Raw genomic sequence first — 9,062 nt, forward strand, 5'->3', positions numbered from 1 at the left:
TGAAGCTTCTGGATACTTTTCAAGGATATTCCCATATAGAGTGCATTGCAATAGTCAAACAGGAGATGACCAGGGCATGAGTGGCCAAGTGGATAGCCTCCCTATCCAGGAATGAGCATAACTTTTTATTAGCTTTATTAGTTATCCAATTTAACATCAAACTTTTTATTAGCTTTATTAGTTATCCAATTTAACATCAAAATATTTAGAAAGAATCATGGTGACTGGGTAATCAAAGGTTCAATAACAGAGTTTTTAGTACCTATCTCAGGTTACATTATCAGAACATCCTTCCCTATTTCCCTTAACATTTAATATGACATGCTTAAACTAGAAAATTTCTAACAATAACATGCTCAGTTAAAACAATTATCAGTCTATTTTTAGTTATACATATCCATATCCTGTTTTAAAGTTTTTCCTAATTTTTAATTTTGATTATAGTATTCAAGTTTAGCCTCTAACATCCATAATAGCATCCATAACCCAAATTTCCATTGTTTCACTACACAAAATTTAATATAAATATAAATCTAATATAAACCTAATACCTATATAGGTAACTTCTAGTTTTATTTCATAAACATTTCTAATTCTCATCCTGATACATCACAACTTACTAATACAATAACCTAGATTTGTCAATCTATTTTTACTTATGCATATCCATGTTCTGTTTTGAATTCTATCTAATTCTTAATTTTTAGTTAAAGCATTCAAATTTAATCTTTAACATCCATAATAGCATCCATAACCCAAATTTCCATTGTTTCATTACACAAATTATAATATCTAAAATAAGCCTAGCAAATAGATAAACATATTCTAGTTTTATCTCATAGATATTTTCTATTTCATAACCTAATAGATCACACCTTACTAAAAGAATAGCCTTTAGTAGCTCTCTAACAGTTCTTTTTTTAAAAACCTAACTAGCTTTCTTTTTCTGCCAACCAGGTTTCCAGACCCAAAACTTTGAGTTATCAGATAGGTCTCCCTTCATTCCAGCACATATTGCTTGAATCAAGGGAGACCGTCTAGCCATCAATGATCCAGGAAAGCTAAACCATTTATAATCATTGAATTGTTGCGCTGATGGTTGAAATATCTGTATTTGCTCTAATATCTTTATCTTCTCTTCAGTCTGGTCTCTTCCTCTGGTATCTTGATTTAAGTAGAAGGTCAATTTATTGCTTGGTTGTCCAGGTTTTCAATAAGTTGTCTTTGTTGATCTCTAGCATCCTCTATTTTGGTATTACTTTTTTCCACTTCATGTACTTTTGGAGTTGTAAGTTCTTTAGCTGGAGTCAAAATTTGGATGTTAAGTTTTTCAATATCTTGTTGTAGTTCCTTAGAGTCCTTTGTCTTAGTAGTGGTTCCTTCCAGTTTTGTTGTTTTCTAGGTTATAAGTTCTTTAGTTGGAGTCTGGGTTTCAATTTGTGATTTCAAGCTAGCACCTTTATCTTTCAATCTAGAATTAATTATCTCAGTGGCTTCAAGAATTTTTTCAAGTATAAGCTTATAGTCAATCAAAGTTTGTAGCTGGTTTCACTCCATTTCTGGTATAGTTATAGATAGTTTTTTAGTGGAGGCTAATTTTTAAACAAGAGTCAGTAAATATTCACCTCCACAGTTCTTAGAAGCCAAATTAATCTCCCAGCTGATTCAAGTTTTTATCTTTAGCTAATGCCAAGGACAGATCTGAGTTATAAATAGATTTATTTGCCAGGGATATTTGCTTGCTGTACCAGGCTTAACTACAAGATGTCCCCAGTGTTATTTAAAATCCTTTTGAGAAAGAGTAGGCTTTTATCAAATTTAAGTTCGTCTTCGTCTTTTTTTTTTACTTTTTTGTCAAATGCATAAAATAGCCAGATCCCATGAAGATAGGAGCTTTTTAGGTCGCCAAATGTAAGAGGGATGTAAGTCCAATTAGTTAATTATATTTTTTCAGGGTGCTTTTTTTCCAATGTATTCAAATGCTGCCATTTAAGAGGGTGGGAGAAGAAAGAATTCCCTTCCCTCTCTCCTCGCAGGGGGAAGCAAAGAAAAGAAAGTTGGGAGGGGGAGAAGGCAGGTCTCACCCAGTTCCTCCGCTGTGCTTTTAAGTGCAAAGTTGTTAGTTTGGTCTCAGCTGGAAATGGCATTAACGATGGGCCATGGGAGTGGCCAATCCTTTCTTTGTTGGTCCAAAGAGCTGTTCCAAGTCAAAGGGGGGGGCGCTGTCCTCCCACAATCGATCAGAGAATCTTCTTTCCCGCTTGTCACCCCTCCAAGGTGACTTTTGACCCCCTTTCAGGGGTCCCCCGGAGAAAGAAAGCCAGACGTTGGGAGGAGCAATCTACCAGTGTCAAGATACGGAACCAGAAGCCCTTGTATTTATTCTTTCTGATTACATAAGCAATCCACCCAGCAAAGCTGACACACATAAGATAAAGATTTCACCCAGTCTGGCACACTAAAGATAAGAAGGAAGAAAGCAGAAGTAGCTAAAAATGCTCCCTTTTGGGTATTTCCCTAAAGACATCCTACATTCCCGGGTGGGTTAGGACATTGGGTGTTTTCCTTGCTGTCCTTTCATGACCCCGTATCCATGACTCTGCAATTGCCCAAAGACAGCATCGCCATTTGCACATATTCAAAATTGATACTTCCTATGCTGTCCCCTAATTCCAGATCAACATAATCCCCCCTTTCATACTTTGAGCAGTGCGCAGAAGTATGATCATCAAACTGGAGAGACACAGGATAAGCTTCTGCAGTATGTGGGCCACATTGTTGAGGACAGGAAGAGGTGAGTAGGGGCAAGTACTGAAAGATGTAATAGAAAAAGATAACAAGGAACACCCCAAAGTGAAGACCAATAAATAGTTCCCTAAATCATCCCCATCCCGGGAACCAACCGGTAAGGAATGAGAATATACTCCCCATACAGCATCAGTGAAAATCTCCAGATCCTTAGGGCGATTCTTGATTCCTCCTTCCATGCGATGGATGGTGTGACTAATATTAACTTGATAATCAGTGGGGAAAAATCTGAGTGGACCAAAGCACACACCGCTCCTTTTGCTGCTAGTACCATATCTAATGTTTGGTGATTCTGTAACACTGCTTCCCTTATTTCTCCCTGTTCCTTATTGAATTGTGTAAAAGCCTATATGGTGTGGTTAAACATTTCCTCTGTCCAGTCACCTAATACTACAATAGATTTACAATTCAAACCAACCCCCATAACTGGGATTATTGCTCATGCAATGGCATTTCTTAGGCCTTGAGGTACAGGATAGTGTTCAATATGTTCTTTATGCTCAAGGTGGTCCTTGTCCTGTTGATTGCAGATGCAGAAGTTCCAATCATTATATCAAATGATACAAACTGAGGAATCATTCCTACAGTAATATACCTGATCAGTAAGGTGGCAAAGACTTGTAGGCAAACAGACCACAAAGGAACCATCTGTCCGGGTGGTTAGCCAGATAAATGCCTTGTTTGCCTTCTAACCCCTCAGGAATAGAAGCTCTAACACCAGACATCTAAGCTATAAGTCCCATTGCTGCAAAAAGACTACAAAGAGCAGAGGGGTCCTTTTTGTAGTCAAGACCAAAGGTCTGATGACATTTATGCCATTCATCCCACATGTTAATACTCACCTTCCATGTGACCATGCAAGGTGCATAAATCCCTAACTTATATCTGGAAGAAGAATTAAAATGACTAAGGCAAGCTGCTGCTGGGTGCTGTATAGTTGAGCAATTTGCAGCTTCCCTGCCCCCAAACCCAGGGAGTGCCCAGCCCCTTGTGACAATGATCATGCTGAACATAGAGGGTTAGCTTCCATAACCAATCCATGGGTACCAGTTGGGGGTATGTGGGTGGAAATCCAACAGTCCATCATATTCAAGAGTTTAACCCAAACCGGTGCATTCTGCATATGGGTGTTGGAACCCCAAATTCCTAAAGAGGGGTTGGGGAATTGGGAACTACTCTGCCCCTCCATGTTACTAGGAAAGATGGGGAAGGATGTCTGTTGCTCCTTAGGCTTTTCAGGCACAAACCTAGGTCGAGCATCAGTGTTTGGGAACATCTGGCTGAAATCCCAGAGCTATCTTTTCAGGTTGGGATACTCAAGAAGGAGCTTTTGGGTTTTCCTGTCCAGTGTGCAGAGTCTCCCAACCATGGGTAAGAAGAAACCATCCTTGCTGAGATATAGTGGGGGGCTGCACCAGTTATGGCAAAGCAACAGGACAGTTCATGCTTGGAGGGTGTGTCTGACCCATTGCAGTCCACAGCAGCTGTCCTCATAGTCACGTCACATACCTTGACCATAACTAGAACCTGACCACGAACTTGACCACCCTTGCCATAATCCCCCCATAAGGGCAGAGCAAGCTCCACAGAAGGAAGAAGGAAGAAAGAGAAACTCAGAGCATGAACAGGAAAACAACACAGAGTAACAGAAAATAAATGAACAATTCAAACAAAGCACAAGATGGAAACCAAGGCAGAGAGGAGCAACACCAGTGACATAAATAAGCAGGGAGCTGGTGAGAGAAAATAGTTGGAGAAGAAGCTCGGAAGGCACAGGTATCACAGAGACCAAAATGTCCTGGCATTCAGGTCAACATAGTCCGTGAAACAAAAGCTCCAGCCCAAGGTCATCCTCAGCACCAGGGGCTACAGTCCAAACAACTCAGTGGTCCTCAGCATTGGGTGGTGGGAAAGAAGAGTGAAGGCAGGTGTGATGAATCCAAGTACGAAGCCCAGCAATCTCGACCACTGTGTGAGTAGTGAGAAGAACAATGAAGGAGCCTTTCCAGCATTCAGCCAAAGGGTCAGAATCAGTCCAGGACTTGACAAGCACCCAATCACCAGGAAGGAAAGGACGGAGTGGATGATCCAATCCTGGCTAATGAAGGGTTTGAGAAATGGAAGAAACATCATTAGCAAGACAGTGCATATATTCCACGAGGGCCTGGTCTCCAAAACAAAAAATTAAAAAAAAAACAGGGAGGGAAGTGGATAAGGAAGAATAGTAAAGAAAGGGCCAACCATACATGATCTCAAAGGGGGACAGGCCTGTTCCACGTGTGCTGAAGACCAGGGCTCGTAGGCCGAATGAAGCTGCCAAGCAATACCTAGGGCCTGGGACACCTGCTGGGTAATGTTAGAGATAAAGTGGGGTCCACTGTTAGAGCCAATGCCTTGGTATGGAAAGGAAAAACATGGAATAATTTCCTTCAGGAGGGTCTTAACCACCTCATGTGCCTTGTTAGCACAACAGGGAAAGGCCTCATTCTATCCAGAGAAAGCATCCACAAAAACTTACAAGTACCTAAAAATTGCATCCATGGCAACTCAGTAAAATCAACCTCCCAAAAACTAGCAGGAGCCTGGCCAGTCCCAAGCCTCCCCAAGGGAAACTTAATAATTTCCACAGGAGTATTACATTGACAAATCACACATTGCTTGATCATTGTGAGGGTCTTGTTATAGATCATAGGACAAATATAGTCCTTGTAACCTCAATGAGTGCCAGCATGCAATTTTTGTAAGAAGGCCCAAAATTCACATTTTGGGAGAAGGCATTTCCCATCCTTCTCCAGCCTACATCCATGATAAACAGCATCCAGTCTATAAGATCTGTGCCCATCCTGTGTCAGAGCTGGCACAGGCAAATGTGAAGGTACAAGCGCACCCACATACCAAGGGGACAGGGGACCTGAAGTGGTAGACTTTGCGGTGAGGTCAGCCAAGGCATTTCCCCTTCCATGTTTAGTATCAACCTTGACATGGGCCCTCACATGCATGACAGCCACCTTATGTGGGAACAAAACAGCATCCAGTAGCCTTAAAATGTCCTGTCCATATTTAACAGGAGTGCCTTGAGCGGTGAGCAAGCCACATTCCTTCCACAAGGCCCCATGTGCATGTATAATACACACACAAAAAAACAAATTTACTGTCTGTAAATATATTAACAACCACACCATATGACTTTTCCAAGGCCCTCATCAAGACAATGAGTTCAGCTTTCTGAGCTGAGGTACCTGCAGGGAGAGCTGCTGCTTCCACTACCTGATCCAATGTGACCATGGCATAGCCAGCTAGCCTTTCTCCCTGTCTCATAAAACTGTTGCTGTCTATATACAGGTCCCTGCCTGCATACTTAAGCAGCTGGTCAGTTAAATCTGGCTGGCCAGTAAACACTACAGTAATAGTGTTAAAGCAAGAACATCTGATGTTAGCATCTGACAAATAGTTTGCACACAATCATGATCACTATCCTGTTCCAGCTGGGGAAGAAAGGTTGCTGAATTGAACTTGCCACTGCACTTAATATGAACTTGTGGGTTATCACAGAGAGCAATCAGATACTATTCCAGATGGAAGGCTATAAGCCAATGGCTCCCCTTGGATGCTAACAAGTCCTGGATGGAATGAGGTGTTTCCACTGTGATAGGAGCCCCAAAAGTTAATTATTCAGCAGCCTCCAAAAGGAGAACAGGAGCCGCTGCATCCCAAAGGCATGCTGGCCATCTTTGAGCAACAGGATAAAGTTGTTTGGAGAAATAGGCTACTGGGTGAGACCAAGTACCAAGGGTCTGAGTAAGGACTCCAGCAGCCACCCCTTTGCTTTCAGCCACATATAAAGTGAACAGTTTCCTGTGGTGGCCTGATACAAGGGCTTAGCCATTAGAGCAAAGAAGGTTGCTTGTAACTTAGCAAGCAAATCACATCCTAAAAGGGGCATAGGGCAATCTGGAAGGTAAAGAAATTGATGAGTAAGGCGAATACCACCCATAAAGCATTCCAAAAGGTTGAGAATTGCAGCTAGCTTTAAAGACCTGGAACGTTTGTGAGGGAGTAGATCCCTTTATAGGGTGGTGGAGCAGAAGCTAAAGCAGGAAAAGGTGGTGCCACAGAAAGTCACCACAACCCATAGTCTTTAAGCACCTGCTTATTCTTTTGTAAGCTTGCTGATCATGATCCATGCCTCTTTAAGCATAGTCTCCCATAGTTTCAAAAACTCCTAAATCTATGGATCCCCCTGTAGGCCAAACAGTGGGCATGTACTGGTGACAGAGGACATTGTACTCAATTAGAGTTTCAATTTCATATCCCAACAGATTTTAAGCTTACCAACTCAAGGGGGCTGAGGGCACATTCCTTCTTTTTATTCATTCTAACAGGTCTTCCTTGGGCTGAGCCCATGTGTCTAAGTCACTCACACCACTTGCACAGACCGTTGGGCCATAAGAGATCCACTGACCTTCCTTGCAATGTGAAGACCCCCAGTCAATGGCACAACAGCCTAGCGGAGGGTCATGGGTGGCTAAGATCAGTATCACACCTAGACCTGGTGAACAGCGGGAAATATATAAAGAGCAACCACAAACCACAGAGCAACCACAAACCACAGAGTTCAACATTCACAACCCATTGGAGCACAAGAGTACAAGGTTGGCCCTCCTTGCTTTCTAAACACCCCTAAACATAGGGAGGGATGTCTAGTTGTGGCTAAGGCCAATCCTTACACCCAGCTCTGATCAATGATGGGAAATGATTCAGAGGAGCAAGCACACTTTTACACACACACACACACACACACACACACACACTCCCCCTAGACAAACATGTACAATAAAGCAATGTGTGTCTCACCTTATCTTCAGCCCTCCTGGGTATGCAGGAATCAAATAAAAGGCAATCAAAAAGAAGGAAAAAAAACTGGTTTCTGTTGAAAACCACAGTGAAGAGTCAAGAAGGGGGGCACCTCTAGGAAATCCTTCTCCTTTCTTGAGCCCCCCCAGGACCAAGCACCTCTCCTGGAAGCCTGGCTCACCACTGGACTGATATTGGAAGTAACCTAGTGAATTCTTTCTTTACTAGGGCTACCAGATCCTAGCTGCAAAACCTCTGATGACCAATAGGCAACTGAAAGAGAACAGAAAACATTAACCTTTAGCTGACATCTAGTGGTTGTCTGGATTTTACAGATGGGACCTGTTCCTGTCCTGTAATTCAGACCTGTCACACTGAGAACAATTTAATAATGTGTTAGCCTAAAATGTGGTTGGCTCATTCATGGATCGGTATGCTACTGTATATGTACATAGTCAGTATAAAGCTGAATAGCAGTTTTTACATATGACATACTCAGGGCTTTTTCTAAAAAAAAAAAGTGCCGGAACTCTCATCTTGGCAGGTGCAGGAGGCGGGGGTGTGGGGGGGCGGTGCTGCTGCAGGGTTGTTGGCGGCAGGCTGCCCCCCAGGACCGGAGCCAGCATGGCTGGTGCTGTGGGAGCAGCGGGGGCTGCTCTATATGGTGGGGCTGCTCGGGGCATGCGGCAGAGGCGGTGCGGGCCAGACGATGCAGGGTGGCCACTTAGGCACGCAGGGCGAGGCAATGGTGGCGCAGGTCCAGCACTGGGTAGGCCACTAGCCTGGCTGACACGGGTGAGCACAAGGAAGGAGTGCACATGGACTCCACAGAATCCACCTCCCACTCCTTGTCCTCTCTTACTTACCTAGTTGAGATGGTGTAGTTGGGCAGCAGGGAAGGATGCAAAGTTCCTGCCAACTCGCCTTCGCTGCAGACAACTTGCCAGTGCAATGTTTGCCGGCCAGGTCTTTTGGCACACTCAGCAGCAATTCCTATTGGCTTTCGAAAAGCCAATAGGCTTTTGAAAGCCAATAGAGGGAGTAGCATAGCTTGTGCAAAAGCTTTTTTGTGCAAAAAAAGGTGCCAGAACGCCATTCTGAGCATTCTATGAGAAAAAAGCCCTGCTTTTATGTTTTAATCTTCTGATTTTAAAAATATTTTTTTTCTATTGTAAGTTGCCCCAAACCTCGCCATGTGGATTGCATACAAATATTATATAATCGGTAAATAAAGGTAGAACATATGTTAAATATACATCAAATAATAATATGCTTCCCTACAAAGTCAATTCTTGCTCAATGACAGACCAAGGAGTTAACTCGGAAAGGCAAGAGGAAAATCTAGAAGAGATCTGTGCAACTTGTAGAAGGGAAAGGCCCACACTGATAAATTAAAAATC

The sequence above is a fragment of the Vipera berus genome, assembly GCF_964194415.1.
Source record: "Vipera berus genome assembly, chromosome: 7".
Lineage (NCBI taxonomy): Eukaryota > Metazoa > Chordata > Lepidosauria > Squamata > Viperidae > Vipera > Vipera berus.